Below are 16579 nucleotides of genomic sequence, written 5' to 3' on the forward strand. Positions count from 1 at the left end.
GATGGTTGAGAATGACATAATGATGCGGAGTGGGTCAACCAATGCGTGCTGCTGGGCCTTTTCTGATGAAGGGTTGCATGACAACTCCCCCTTGTGCTTAATGTTCGGTGTCAGGTTGGGAAGAGCAAGGGGAATGAATGTTTGATGAATGTGAGTGTGTTCTTGACTCTAGCTACCTCCCACTGGGGGATACGGCTTTGGTATATTGATTGACTGATAATGCTAGCATTAGCAAGACCAACTCGAAGTGAAGTCAACCCGGAAATATTCTTTAATACATTACGTTGTATGTGCCACTGCTAAAATAAAACATGGCATGTTGGTAGAATATGAGATAATACAAATATTCACTCTATTTTTATCCTCTCGGGAAGCAGCCGTTTTGAGACTTTAATAGTACATCACAGTTGCTCAGGCTTCAGCTAGTGACAAAGGCAGTGCTTCAGAAAACAGGTTAACAGTGATTGGTGTATTAAGCCATATTTTAGGCAAATTTTAAGTGGATTTTGCTCCTAACCTTTAAAAACACAATACTATTTAAAATGTAAACTCATGAAAGCGTATGTAACAGATTAAAGCAGCATGATTTGTTAATTGTTAAGTAAACTTAAGTTACCGTTGCATTCAGACTGGAGTGACATTTTTTTACGCACATTGAAAAAAAATCTAGTGATCAGTGGTATTTTTTACAGGATTTTACAATCATCTCTTCAATACATCACAAAGCCGGCTGCTAATTTTAACTTGCGGGCTCATGGAAATTTTAAGCTTCATTTTTGAAAGCATTGAGATGGCAGCTTTTAAATGTAAATCCGAGCTTTTCATCCGACTGCAGCTGCCGCACACTGCCGCGAAAGCCAAAACCTTGGTGAATATGAATGCACAGCAGCAGGCTTGATTCGGGCTCCCAATTAGCTCAGCGTTTGTTTTGTTTTACGGCAAGACCAGGTTTCCCTCCCAAATGCAAACAAGTGAGAGCTAATCTGATAAATGGCTGATATTGGAGAGGCCTGGACCAGAATAATAGATCCCTCGGCTGACGCAGCCAGTATCGCCATGATTAAGTTGATTTGGCGCTAATATGTCTGACAGGTACACGCAATTCCCGGCGACGCCGCACATATGAAACTTGGTGTTTGCCTGGGGGATTATCCATTTAATTAGCTTTATTTTACTCGATTGAAAAGTTACAATAATTAAATCAGCAAATCCCAAGATGATTTGTGCATACACACAGATGTTATATCAAATAAAAGCACTTGACACATTTAGACAAACATGACTAGAGTCTGAAGTCGGATTGGTTGTTATTTGGTCTTTTTTATTATCGAATTAGCGATAAAGGACACATAAATCTGATTTTCTGAATGTATATACATTGGTTAGGAAAAATAAGGTTGGGCCGCATTTCTACACAAAATACGCTCTAAAAATGATTATGGAAAAATAAATCAGTCAGTAATAAACAACACAGCACGTGAGAAAACTATATAGATGGGTAGAAAATTGAATTAATATAATTCAGATTGTAATGTGTGTATTAGCATTTTTTAACCTTGAATTTTCTGACCACAAACTGTTCTAAACATGGCTTCTTTCAAAAACACCTGTGACATGTGATGACACAACAGAAAAAAAAGCAGCCAAGTTGTGTTTTACGACCATGCTCAAGCAGGATAAAACCCTCTGAAAGTTATGTGCGAGGTGCATTCAATTTCATTGAGGCTTCAGTTTAAAAGCGGTGATGATATCCTCCCCAGAGAGATCTCCAATACCATACTCTTACATTAAACAAAGATTTAGGCGGCGGCCTCACAATATTGTCCCACTGGCTGCACCTGGCCCTTGGGCCATATGTTTGAAAACAGTGATTTAAGGTTTTGGGAAACTTCAGATTGTACTTTTTTTCATTAGGATTTAAGAAAACTGCAAAAATGTGATTTTCATAAAGAAATATAGTTAATTACCTTTAAAGGAGTGATAGCATGCCCAAATAGCCCCTACAAAAACTCCGCCGCCTGCACTTGAGAACACTCAACATGACCGTGCTGTCAGCTGGTGGCCGGCCTTTTTATGCTTATCAGGAGCATTTGGCACATTGACGAACATTTCTGCCCTTTTAAGAAATCCCAGCAGTTCAAACAGACCCTATAAAGGCTTCAGTGATTATTTAAAGAAAATCCAACAGTGGCTGGCTTGCTTCCAGATGAACATCATGGTTGATGTTGAGAAGGATTCGGAGACGCTCCTCTTTCTGTCACGCTCGCGTCCTATTGTGCCGAAGCTCATCATCCCAGTGGGACATTAGCATTTCAGGCTCATTTTCATCAGATCTATTTCCCCTCGTCAAAAGGAGAGACTCTTTGACATCTCAAATCTTATTACGGGCACTGCTCACTGGCCCAGCAGACTGATTTGCCTTGCTTTGAAATCAGCGGTGAGGGGGGGATGATGAGGGCTGCAAATCTCCGCTGATGGATGTGCAAAATTTCAAGTCTCCAGTGAACATCAGTGAGTGGCGAGCCGCAACGCATTATCAACACTCAGGAGCAGTGGGAATCACAACAGCGTTGCACCGGATGCTCATCTTCTTATACATCAACGATACGAGCAGGAAAATTCCCGGCCAATCATGGCGGCCTCCAATTTGCCTCTTGCAATCTCACCACGTTCAAATAAATGTGTGAGAGCCGCCATTTGTCTTGAGTGAGGAAGACACTTTGGCTGGCAGTAAGAACACAGTGAGAGAAGGTCATCACAGCAGGGAGAAATAGGGTCCGACTTGAGAGGATGTGACCAGCCAACATGCTGGTGCTGCACATTCATGCTCAGAACAAAACAGCAAAAGCAAGTTCCGACAGCTCGGCTGGATTCTGTCCTGTCCTATCAACGCTTCCTCATAAACACCTAAAACGGTCTTCTGTTGTGTATGGAGTACTTTGGTATCCAAGGTGATTTCGCCAGCCTTTATTGAGATTGTTGCGGCAATAAAAGCCTGATGTTACAGGAGAATGAAAGAAAAATGCCTTTTAATTGCAATGAGTTTTTGTTTTTTGTCTCAGTTTTCTTGTGAAGAAAGTCTAACCTAAATAATTTCCATTAAAAAAGATGGAACTGAAAGTTGAAATGTGTTTCAGGTTTTTGTAAAATAAAAAATGTGGTAAGAGAAAGTAAAGTAAAGGAAAATCATTCAAGATTTTTTTCAAGATGATATTGATATTTCTAGCAATAATCAAAGTAAACCAACATTGCAAGGCACACAATTAGTTTGAGTGGTACTGTTCTCAAAGTAAGTCACATCGCCACACCTTAGATGTCACGTCTCAAAGGCAGTCAAAGGATTTCTATACATAAATCTTGAAGGCATTGTGAGAAACAATGGCAAAGCAACGTACATGTGTGTATGGGCTGCGAGTGTACGCTGGGTGTGTTGGCATCCACCCACTCAGCACGCCAGGATGCCAACTGGGTTTCTGGCAGCCCTTGTGTGTTTCACTCAAATGTGACTGAAGCTGAAATGCTGCTTTTAGCATTCATTGGGAGGGAACATGTTTACTTGTGAGGAGAATGCAATTGATTATAGACTTAATTTCAACCCAACGTAATACACGCATACATTCACACACTAGCCCTCTGAACAACGGACTTTGCACTCAGCAGGGGCTTTGGAGACAAGTGTGAGCTGGCTGATTGATGCCGCCATCTACAATGCATAGAAACAAAAAAAGTGAAACCACTACCCTCTGTTGCATCAGCACAAAGCAAGCGGACAAAATAACCTTGTAGGAGCAATCAAAGCCTTACACTAGGGAACAATTTGTGGGATAAAACATGTTAGGTTAGATTTTTTTCCCCCGGATTAAAACTAAAATTGCTGAACTCATTCGCAGATGCAGTCATTTTGTTTCTAGCACATGATAGTTATCCTCACAATTTTCAGAACTCCTCTGATTAGCTGTAGTAGGAATCAGCACTGATTGCGATCAGTCTCATCAACTGCTGTATGGAACCTGTTTGTGTAGTCCCAATTGAAACAGGGCGTGCGTGCGTGCGCGGGTGGGTGTTTGCTGCTCCCAATATTATCAATGCCTAGCAAAAGGATACAATATAGCAGTTTTTTCACCCCATAGACAAACTGTTGTGCTTTGCACACTTGTAGATCCATTTGAATGCTGGGATTTAGTTGGCATCACAGGTCTATCTATACATTCTGGTAAGCAGTATTGTAAATTAGAAACAGCACTTAATTGACTTGGTTTACATTCAGTTAATAGTCCAACTAGGATCAGAAGCCAGATTTTTGAATTATTCTGAATGAACTGTTTCCATAACTAGAGACGAACCAATAACCCCATATATACATAGCGTTAAAGAGTATTCCAACTACAAGGACGAAACAAATATGGAATACAATTCGCCATTTACCTTTTGCAATGAAATGAAGAATTATTCTATTCATGTCACTCACCATATTCAACCAAGCACTGTTCTTATTTTCCCTGTGCTCCCAAAGTGGGCTGCCTTGATCTGTCCTGTGTGCTCACATGTTGCTTTCCAAAAGCATAGACTCACACTATATATGGATGGATACAACTATGGCTTCGACAGTATATAGACATGTTTGCCTAGGCACAGAAAATAGATTCAACCAATACACTTGAGGCTTTTATTAGCGGGTAAAGCAGAGTTTACATGTAACATTCGTCCCTTTACCACCAGTACCACAGTACTTAGTGACATAAAATAATTCAAATAAGGGAAAATGCCCGTGGTCTCAGGCAAACTGATTACTCGAATGTGGAGATATGCTTGAGTAATCGAAAAATGAAGGGACCAACCAATTGCATTTCCAATCAAATCACTGCCTGCATGTAAACATAACCATGGACGGAAATACGTGTTAAGAAGGAATTGTATTTAACTTCATATGTTTGAAATATAATATTAATCAAAATGCTGTGTTTAAACTCATCAGGGCCTTGAGAAAAAATATTTTTTAGGAAGTCTCTTGGGTTGAGCTTCCCTTATGAAAACTGGGACCTTTACTGCTCAAAAACAGCACATTTTGATTCTGGTTTAAACAGACTTTCAGATCAAACTCAAAATATATAGTTTGACAGTTAAATTGATGAACGTAACTGTAAAAGATGAACATTTTCAGTTCAGTTAAGGACCCTTATACTTCATCACTGTAGAAATACCAATTAGCTCTAGAGGGGTTTCCGTTGTGACATTTAGTTTGAAGCAGAGATTATGTTGACAACACGCAACGCATCCATGTGAAAAAGTAGCTAAAACGCTCGACTCTGCACAGACCCCACAGAAGTGGCCATAAATTATTAGTCAGCCGCCGTCTGTCTCTGGTGAGCCGTCAACGCCACCATCGCTTGTGCGCTCACGAGGTGGTCAAGCGTAAATTGTGTTGAATTGAAGGTTTAAGAAAAAAAATTGATTTGCAGCGAAGCCACAATATATTCCTGGACGATAAGGGCTGTGACCTGCTGCAAATAGCATAAATCTGCAGGTTATGGATAAGAAATTGCCTCGAGATAGCAGTAACTTAGGCTTTGATTTACTCTACATTGTTTCAAACGTGTCAGACGGCGGCGCCATGGTAAAGTTTTATTACTTTGTTATCAGTACAAAATAGGCTATTGCAAACAAAAAGTGTATGATGTCAATGTAATATTTGTATATCATATTTTTTCTATCAGAGGGGGTAGAGCAATGGATTTAAAAACTGCAAAAACAGAGAGAAAATAAACAGTAGTTGTCCACGCTTTCCTCCAGGAACAAAATTGTCAAATTTCTTTAAAAATTGTTTTTAAAAAAAAAAAAACACAGTTGTCTTTTCTCATCTCTTCCGTCACGACGCCACTGAGGACAATGTCAAGATACACTCGCATCAGTCAGCTCATATTGTAGCTGATCCTTGACATACAAGGCTAGCAGGCTTTCTTAACTGTTTAATAACATTGGAACTAGCACGAGCTTTCAAAAGGCTCACCTGTGTGCCCACTCCATGAAGCAGGTTTGAAATTTAAAAAAAATGTTGGACTAATGTTGAGGTGTATTACATTATCTTTCAGAATAGAAATAACAAATGTGCTGTCATCCAGAATGAGGCAAGTTTTTCTGTTAATATCTTTTATGTTTTTTCGTTTACTAATCTGGGATTTTATCACAGAAAGTAATGTATTGTTTTTTCATAGACATGAAGCAGAAATATAAATCTAATAATCACTGTTATTTTGTTTTCATATTTAAACTTTGATCAGTAAAACCACTGTTTGACACCACACTTTCTTAGATGGATCCAGATATCCAAACCTTGGGTAGTTATTGATACAGACACTACAAACAAATATCATTAGTAAATAAAATATATACAGCAGTGGTCAAAATTTTGCATACACTTGTGAAGAATATAATGTCACGGCTCTCTTGAGTTTCCAGTTACTTCTACAAATCTAATTTTTATCTGATGGAGTGACTGGAACAGATAGTTCTTTGTCACAAAAATATTCATGAGGTTTGGTTCTTTTAATGATTTTATTATGGGTTAACAGAAAAAGTGATCAAATCTGCTGGGTCAAAAATATACATAAGGCAGCGCTAATATTTGGTAACATGTCCCTTGGCCATTTTCACTTCAATTAGGCATTTTTGGTAGCCATCCACAAGCTTCTGGCTTTCTTACATGGACTTGTGTCTTCAGCATTGTCCACAAATTCTCAATAGGGTTTAGGTCAGAACTTTGGGAAGGCCATTCTAAAACCTTAATTCTAGCCTGATTTAGCCATTCCATTAACACTTTTGATGTGTGTTCGGGGTCATTGTCGTGTTGGAACACCCAACTGCGCCCAAGACCCAATCTTCAAGATGATGACTTTAGGTTATCTTCAAGAATTTGTAAGTAATCCTTCTTCAATAACCCATTTACTCTCTGTAAAGCCCCAGAAAAACAGCCCCACAGCATAATACGACCATCACCGTGCTTGACGGTAGGCATGGTGTACTTTGGGGTTAAAGGCATCACCTTATTTCCTCCAAATATATTGCCTCGCATTGTGGCCAAATAGCTTGATTTTTGTTTCGTCTTTCCTCTAGAAAGTTTTATCTTTGTCCATGTGATCAGCAGCGAATTTCAGTTGAGCCTTAAAGGTGCCGCTTTTGGAGCAAGGGCTTCCTTCTTGCACGGCAGCCTCTCAGTCCATGGATGTGCAAAACACACTTGACTGTGGACACTGACACCTGTGTTCCAGCCGCTTCTTTATAATGACTTTCCGGACTTGTTCAAGTCAATGATTCGAGTTTTCAGATTCATGCAGAGCTCCTATGACTTTCCCATGGTAGTGTTTGTGGGCGTTTGCATCCAATGAGTCCTATCTAAATGACCTCAGAGAAGTCACCAGCTGTAGTTACTCATAATCACTCACAAGAAGTTAAGAGGCCGTGCTATGAAGTTCTTTTCACTGAAACAACTATCTAAGTCACCAAAATTTCTAATTTGTCTTGCTGTATGTGTAGTTCTGACCCAGACGATATGATCACTTTTTCTGTTAACCCATCATAAAGTCATAAAAGAACCAAACTTCATAAATGTATTTCGTGACAAAGAACTATCAGTTCCGATCACTCTATCAGAGAAAAATCAGAGTTGTAGAAATAACTGGAAATTCATTAGAGCCATGACATTATGTTCTTCACAAGTGTATGTAAGTTTTTGACCAAAACTGTATATGTTTCTTTTAGATACAAACATAGTATTATTACTTGGAGTTTCATTTATTTATTTAATTCTTTTAATTTCAGGTTACTAGTAATGAATGACCACTATAAGGCAGCTCATGCGGGTGTCGGCTACCATCATGAGTTGTAATACCTTAAAAAAGGTTGGTATTGGGACCGATAGGTGCAAAATGATGGATGAGTAAATCAATGTCAAAGATCAATCCAATGATTCAACTTGTGTTTGTAATCTTATGTTTGAACAAATAAATTAATGAATAAGTCACGATTGACTAGGTGGTGCATAATGTCACAACGAATTTATCTTGCTGCACTAATCGTTTCATTTACTACATTAAATCTTATTGAGTTACGTTTAATCATGTGCAATTTTGTTGATGTTCGGACAGATTTATTAATGGCATTTTCCTTGAATGCGTTTAATTTTCATTAGTACCTGCTGCTAACAAACAAAGCGATACTGGTAGTCTTTCTGCCACCAGAATGAATGCTTGCTTAATTTTTTTGTTGGGGGGAGGATTCGCATGAGGGGAAAAAAAACCCAACTTCCTCTTTGGTTGTATCCCTTAGCTGAGGGAAATGCAAAAGGATAACCATGGCTTGGTTTTGACACGTTTCCTAGCTGGGGAGACGAGGTTGTGGCTTTCAAACTGCTGGGTCGCTATTGTCCCCAGGTGGCCTAGGCTGGTGAGGCCTCCCCCCTTCGAGCACGTGCAAAGACAGGAAGAAGAGTTTGAAGCTTATCTTGTACAGGTGTGGGAAGTCTGGTCAAGAGGCGCCACCTTAGTCACTGGTAAGTTCATGTTGATGCTTTTCCAAAATAAAGTTCTACAATTATCATCCTAATTATAATTGCTGATAATTGGCAACAGTGCATTTTACAAGCAGTTAACTAATTCCTGGCATGAACATGGCACACAGATGCAGATCATTAATCTTTTGATCCCGTGTGAACACTTTGGGGTTTCCAATCTTCATTATACAGCTGGAGAATCTGGTAACTTCCTAGGAATGGATTGTTCTGTAGGCTGAGAGCAGTCTCATTCTTTTTCTGCAAAGGTTGACACTTTCTAAATTGTCAAGCTAGACAAACGAAAATGCCCTTTCATCCGCAGCATTTCTTCTTCTGATTTGATAGCAGGCTTTAATAAAACAACATTGTAGTTTGCAGATGCGCAAAGGTCAATCCGTTACCAGCGGTACTATGCCCCGATTGCCCAGGTCCATCTTGTTCACTTGCGCCGCTTGCTGTGCAGCCGGTTGAAGCGGACGTCCCGTGGAGTTGGGAGGAAAAAAGAGGCTCCGAAGCGACCGCATGACCTCCTTTTCTCATTCATTATTCACACGCACAGTCAAAGTACTTTTGCGGACAAATTAGAAGGGCGCAGGGGGTCAAAGGTCCGGAGAGGCGGGCCATGACTGGAACTCATGCGCTGATCAGCATGAATATTTCATTTAATTTCAGTCAGCAACTCTTAAAAGTAGAGCGTGCATGTTTTCATGCAAGAGAACGAGGGAGTAAAAATTTCAGCTTGTTAATGCACGCATGTTGAGAGCGGGTGCCAGCTGCTCCTCATTAGAATATGTACATGACCAACTTTTGCTTATATAAGAACACGAGGCCTTTTTAAAGTTGCACATGGATAATAGGCGGCGCAATATATGTTTAAAGGGAATTGCTGACAGAGATTTATGTTGATTATACAGGACACAAAAATGTACGTTCACTAAAATATCCATCAAGGATAATTTTTTAACGAGTTGAGTCTCACACCAACTTTGCTTATAACCTCCATCAGTCTTTAGATGGAAACATTGTTTGAATTTGGATTTGTAATCGACACAGTTTTTGTGTTGAAGATAAAGATTTTGGAGTGAATCTTGGTTCTTACCCTGCTTGCATGTGTATTTCTTTATTAAAGCTTATTTCTGTACTTTGTACCTTTCGGTCAGCAATCAGTGTTTTGAGTGAAAAGAAATGTGATATATATCAAGTATATGAAAAAGCCACACATTTTGTTTGTGTTGTTTTTTTTAATTACAGGTTATTCTATTTTCATTTTCGAAGAACGTAATTTTGTGCAATCTTTGTCAAAAGCTGATGTACAACAGGAATATTGCAAACAAGTATAATTAAGGGATTTATGATTTCTTTTTTAGAATTATTCAATTTATTTGGAAACATTTTGATTTCAAATATATCTGAGGAAAAAAAATGATTCTGTTATTTGAATCTGTTTGGAATACTGATATAAGGTGAGAATACATAGATGTGCAAATACCTGAGCATTAGGGAAAGAAAAGAGGTAAGCATCACAACAAATGAAAAAATGGGCTTTGTGTCCAACACAAACACGTTGCCACAGAATCCCAAAGCCGGGCTGCACTGTTCTTGCGAGGGGAAAAAGAAAAATATCAGGAAATGATTTCTTGGCGTGTCAACAAGAACCCAGACGGCTTGTTGAATTGCGGGAGTTTGGCATGCATTTCTCTCGCTTTGCATTGGCGTGCGTGAATACGATAACGCTCGGAGGAAAAGCCGGGCAATCAGGCCCAATAAAGCCGACTGGATTAGTGGTCTGCTCACTGCAGTAAGAACATTCACAAATAAAACAAAACATATTCCCCAAAATTATAACTTTTGCTACCGAGTTGAGTTTTCGCACTGCTAAAGGGACGGCAAAAGCACAGTCCCAAATGGGTATTTGAATGTTTAGCATTCAATACACAACTTCCAAAGAAAATTAGCAGACCCCCAGGGGGTAAAAAACATCCAGGGGGTCGATGACACTATATCTGAGACAAAGTAATAGAATATTTCTTCTAAAGAACTTTATTTTTTATTTTTTGCGCTATGTCTCACATCCTGTCCTACCATGTTCCCTTTGTTACAACAAACAAGTGAGTGGCAGTTTTCAACTCTATTAGACGTTAAGACATAAAAACAAATAGACAGGAAGCTAATCATGATATCATAATTGCCTTTTCCGGTGTTCAACCACGTTTTGACTTATTGTGCAAAAATATAAAGCAAGAGCACGCGAGCCACTGAAATCAAGTATTTCTTAGTACCAGAATTGCAGAGCTGTGCCCACCACTATATTATTGTCCAAAGTTGAGGTTGGGTGTCCGGGAACTTTTTAAACGACTCACTGGGGGTCTGGGCCCAGGTTGACTTTGGGAACCAGTGGAGTAGACTGACCAAGTGGCAGTAATTACAAATATTTGGGGTTTTCTGATGCAGGGCGACTAACAATACTATTACATAGTTTACTTAATTTTATAAAAGGTATACAGTCTTACTTTGTTTTGTTATCTAGCGTTACTGTACTGGTTCTTAAGCTTATTTTAGCTTTGTTACCGTTGTTTTTGTGTGTGTTTTAAGCCTTTTTTTAATTCAGTGTTTTCACATGTGCTTGGTGTTTTCAGGAAGGCAGGTTGGGTTTGTTCTGGGTGCTCCTTGGGCCTGAGAACTAAAGGGGGGGCTTTACATTGTGTGGGGAGCCCAACATGATTGATCTGGGGGTCTTTTGATAGGCTACTATCACTAGAAGCAGTGCCAATCAACCCTTTCAGGATCAATGAGCCCCCATGAGGTGTTCTCCTCACACAATTCTCTGTTCCTCATCACATCCATTTACATAAAAATTTCAACGTTGTTTCTCTCATAGAGTACTCTTAATGACAGATGGACAAGAAGGGTCGTTTGTGATTTAAAATGAAGGCTTTTTGATTTTTGTTTTATCTTAAATGTGCTATAAAACATTGAGTTCATTTCCTCGGATACAGTATACATATTTAAGTCTATGGTAAAGTAACACTGCTGCTACGATTTAAAGAATGTGAACAAGGCTGGCAGATGATATATTCAATGTTGAGGGATGATGACATGGATGTTGCCCAAGGCTCATCTAACAGCCAATCACGGTTTAACCGAGTTCTGAAGTGGAGCCATGATTAGACAATGGTTAGAGCCTGAGCAACATTGGTGTCATCATCCGTCGGAACCTATTATCAAAATGGCCTCCAATGAGACGGATAAAAACCGACTGATAGGGCTGCTGAACATTTGCTCTACAAACACAAAATGCCATGTGTTGACCATTAGGGGCCCATACAACAGAATATTTTTAGGAATCCTTTGTGTTAACTTTTGCTTCAAGTCTCATGAATTTTGACTTGTTTTGTGGAAATGTTTTTACTATTGTAATGTACTGGAAATACATTGGTGTCAGAGGTGGGTATCTGCCGAGTGAACAGTGAGATTACAAAACTAGCCTCTTAGCCCGGTGCCAATGCAAATTACTGCGACTCTGCTTTTATGTTCCCCTACCGTGGCCAAAAGAGTCCAGGACAACCAGGAAATCCCAAATTAATTCACTGACTCCGTTTTGTGACTTACCCCAGAGGTATCTACAGGATATCAATTACAGATGCATCCTGCCAAAACCATTTAAGATACCTCAGAATGAAAGAATCAGACATTGTGCAACGACATCAGCTGGCTCTGTTTTTCCATTGAAAACCATAGTCTTAAATCATATACTTGTGAAGTTCGTTTCACTCTGCAATGTAAATGTGACACTAAAGACGAGACGAATACAGCATGTGTGGGCGCGGGGTTTGGGCTTAATTAAAATCCGCATGCTCGTTACTGCGTGGCAGGCAAGCTTGTTTTTCATCAATTACAGCTAGGATATAATGAGTAGTGATGCACCACTCTACACTGTGACCAGACAACGAGGCGGCCACAGGATGTTTTGATGACACTTCACTAATCCCAGTATTTATTACATGATTAGAAATAAACAAAAACGCCTGAATAATATGGATGCTGTTTAGAGAATTCCCTGACGCAAATGATCTACACTGGGAGAATATTCACACGGGAGGCAAAAACGGAAATACCTTCAGTTGGATCACTGCCAGTCTACTTGCAACTGAGCAGAATCTTTATAAAAAATTAATACATGTCACTTTGATGAATAAATGAATAACTTCACATCACAGTTAATGACCAAAAAAAGCGCAGTTTATCTTCACAAGAGGCAAGTTCACAAGCAAAGGTACAAAGCGTGGTGGGCAAACACAGTACCCTTGTGTAAAAAGAATGGGAAAATATGGCCTGTAGGCCTCAGCATACATACATTACCATGAGATCAGTAATATTTGATGGGTTGTTTCCACCAATACCCATTTTTATCATATTGTCAAAATAACCTGTCTTGAACTTTTTACACATCATTATTTATAGTTTATAGAAAACAACCATCTCTGGCATAAAAAGCTCCACAATGAGTATAAAATCAGTTATATCAGAAGAGTCAGTATAAACAGAATAAAACAAGGTAAGCCATTAAATAATTTTAGAATTTCTCTATTTCTAAAAGAAAATTGTAATTTTTGGAGACCTCCACTCACATGGACTTTTGAGATGCCTTTTTATTTTATTCATCTTAAAGGGATTATGAAGGACCCTTTTTTTCCATCTTGGCACAGAACGTAAAGTGTTCCTCCCCACAATCATGCACATATGCTCCAAAATATTTCATTGCGCCATAGATCGAGAAACTAATTTTCAAAGTACCGTAGATTGTTTGACCTCATATCCCCTAGAGCTGTGACGTCACCGGATGACACAGAGAAGCAGAACAAACTGCACGTTCTGTTGAAAAACAACAATTGTAGTAGTAATCAGCGAATGCATAGCGCTCATTTTAGCTTGGTGTAATTGAAACTTTGCTTACAGTGTCGCTGGGGGACTTCTGTTTTGTCCATGTTGATCATCAAAGGGTAAGTTTACCTGCCGTCGTGTACAACGTGCGTTCTTTTTTCGAAATCGCCTCATTTTTGGTATGTGATTGTGACTGTTCCTCTCGTGTTTTTGCAGCTTGTCTTGAAATTCATATAATATTGTCTAGATAGCTCACCGCGAGCGTGCAGGCTCCCGAAAGCTTCCAGTTTTGTTTTATCTAGGTTGGCCCTGTTAGCTGGCCAGCCCGCCGTGCTCATTGTTTTTTCTCCCTGCTGGGTCCATGTTTGTTGCTGCCTTGGCTCACGGTTATCCTGGCTGCTTACTGCATATTATCAGTCAGCCAGCCTCACGTTTTTTTTGCCAATCTTGATATACCAATGACGTATGTATAGTTATTATGCAAAAAACATGTACTATTTTTTCACATTTGGTATGTTTTACAATTCAGGAATCCCTTTAAGTTGACATCCTCACTTTCCACTGTAGTATCTGTAACTTAGAGTGTATACGTCTTCTAACAGGTGTGGCCTGGCCCAGTAAAGGAACGATGACGTCAGCAAACATAATTTTGCTTATGAGGGGTTAAAAATGACACCAGTGGCTTCCTCTAACTAACAGCTTTAGTAAGATACTTTTGAACCATGCAAGGGAAGATTGAGTTAATTCATGACACAAATAGATGTTTTATAAAAAAAGAAAAAAAGTAGTATGATTACAAAAAGAAAGAAGTATGATTACATTCAACAAAGTACCATTTTTGCTTTCCTGCCCGCCCCAAGGTCGAGCTGCATTACTGTGGCTGTTTGTTTACAAGGTGGCTTGCCAGAAGCATAAACTTTACTATATATGGATTGATACAACTGTTGCATTCACTATATAAATGTGTTTATAAGCCTTTTTACCGTGGTGGCAAAAAATAAAACTGAAATCTCCCAGATTAATGGACCAATACACATGAGGCTTTTTTTGGCAAGTAAGACAAAGTTTGCGTGTATGATTTGTCTCTGTACTACATGTCTCAAAATGAAATGAAGAAATCAGAAAATGTAAAGACTAACCCAACCATTGCCATTGGGCTTCTTTCTCCCCTGATGTATTTTTTTAATTATCCACGCTTGGCGCATGTTTCCATTATTGCTCTTAGGTTATTTTTCTCTGTGGAGGATCCGCACGATGCATTCCGTTCCTCTTTAGTGCAACGCAGCCCAGTGGCTGGATAATTAAAACAATAATTAAAAAGTAATGTAAAATCCCTCCTCCTCCTTACATATAAAAAAATCCTCACGAATAAAATATGAAATTTTGGGTTTGCTTCGAGCTCGGTCTCTTAAATCAATTTTATTTGTCGGGCTTAGGCTGGTTAAAGCTTCAAAATCGGGCTGGATTTTTTTTTTTAGGACTGATCTTACCTCTAGTTTACTAGCAGTCCATGTTTCCCAAAAGAGTGAAAATGTACCTGAATGAATTGTTCAGTCATTGGAAGTCAGCGAGTGAGGAAGGGTCCTTCAGCAACAATGTTTACATGGCCTCCATTAACCCAACCAGGATTCATCTCATCTTCGGCCAGCTTACATGGCATCAAGGGTTAAGCGTTCTTTCATTGAGCCAAAACACTGCCAGGCTCATTCATTATTCATCAGAAGGAACTGGGAAAAAAACAACAATTTGCACGTCAACAGCTAACATCAAAGCAGCTAGCTTGAGATGCACCTGTCGGTAAAAGACCCACGTTAAGTAAAAATGATGCTGTCAAACGAGTACATATGAGCGGCAAATGAGAAATGCATGTACTACAATTTAAAAGCAACACACAAATTCAAACATTTGCAAGTGTCAAAGTCGGAAAAGATGGTGCACTAACAAGCTTGATCGAAAGACAGTTTACGCACGTCGCTCATGTATGACAGCGCCTTCCTCCGCTTTCATCGCCACGCAAACCACTTGAAAGCTCTTTCAAACGGAATTCGCTCGGCGAGCAGGCGTGTTGGAACCAGCTTCCGACGCTGCACAGGCCCGACGTGATTGGCTGGAAGACGACCATTGCTGGCGCGCTCATCCTTTTAATTCCGGAGGGTTCTACATGAGCCAACACGAAGCCTGTAATTAGTACATGAATGTAAAGGAAGCATTTTGAGATTTGTTCCTTTTTTTGGGAGGGAGGAAATTTTCCTCTGGCAAAATCATTCATTAGCACATTATTAATTTCCCACCTGACAAGAATCAGTTCCTAATGAATAATTTAGAGTAGGACTGACTTATCGGACCTTAAAGTTTTACTTTGATTCATGCCCTATTTTCCGGACTATAAAGGCGCACCCGACAACCCCAAATTGGCCAGAAATGTAATTGTGCGCTTTATGCCTGAAAATACAGTGGACAAAATTAAAAACGCATAGTTGCAACGAAATGATACTGCATGTTTGTTCTGCCTTTGAGAAACATATAGAGTCTTCGAGTGCCCTCTTGTGGTTAACATATTAATTGTTTGTTGCTAGAGGGAAACGAGAGACACGCAGAACATGGACACAAACTTTCATTGCAAATCCTCTTTTGCTGTTGCCTTGGACAATTATGAAACATACTTTCATTACTTGAAAGAGGATTTTGCTTTCTGGTACTATACATAATTAAATACTTGTTAGAATTTTTGTTAAAAGATACTGCATGTAATAACTGTTTTGTCTTTGAGAAACATATAGAGTGGTCTTTGAGTGCCTTCTTGTGGTTAACATGTTTATTGTTTGTTGCTAGAGGGAAACAAAGAGATGCGCAGAAGATGGACACAGACCCTCATTGCAAATCCTCTTTTGTTGTTGCCTTGGACAATCATTTTACACAAGTATGAAACATACTTTCATTACTTGAATGAAGATTTTGGTTTCTGGTACCATTTCGCACATAATTAAATTTTTGTTAAAATATACTGCATACAGTTACTGTTTTGCCTTTGAGGAACATATAGAGTGGTCTTTGAGTGTCCTCTTGTGGTTAAAATGTTAATTCTTTGTTGCACAAACTAATTTCAGTGGTGAATCCAGATGTCATCATATTATTTTATGTTCTGTAAAATGA

At 39.2% G+C, this 16579-nt stretch overlaps 1 protein-coding gene across 1 annotated transcript in view; it reads right to left on the reverse strand.

Annotated features, from left to right (window-relative positions):
- Nucleotides 1-16579, reverse strand: part of LOC148347672 (thyroid hormone receptor alpha-B) — a 187744-nt gene that overhangs the window by 170612 nt on the left and 553 nt on the right. The window contains exons 2-3 of the mRNA XM_088323710.1: nucleotides 15397-15583; nucleotides 14964-15153 (exon numbers count right to left, since the gene is read on the reverse strand). The gene's annotated coding sequence lies outside the window, so the exon portion shown is untranslated. The remainder of the gene's footprint in view (nucleotides 1-14963; nucleotides 15154-15396; nucleotides 15584-16579) is intronic.

Source organism: Urocampus carinirostris, chromosome 19, assembly GCF_059441175.1.
Source record: "Urocampus carinirostris isolate Australia breed hairy pipefish chromosome 19, RoL_Ucar_1.0, whole genome shotgun sequence".
Lineage (NCBI taxonomy): Eukaryota > Metazoa > Chordata > Actinopteri > Syngnathiformes > Syngnathidae > Urocampus > Urocampus carinirostris.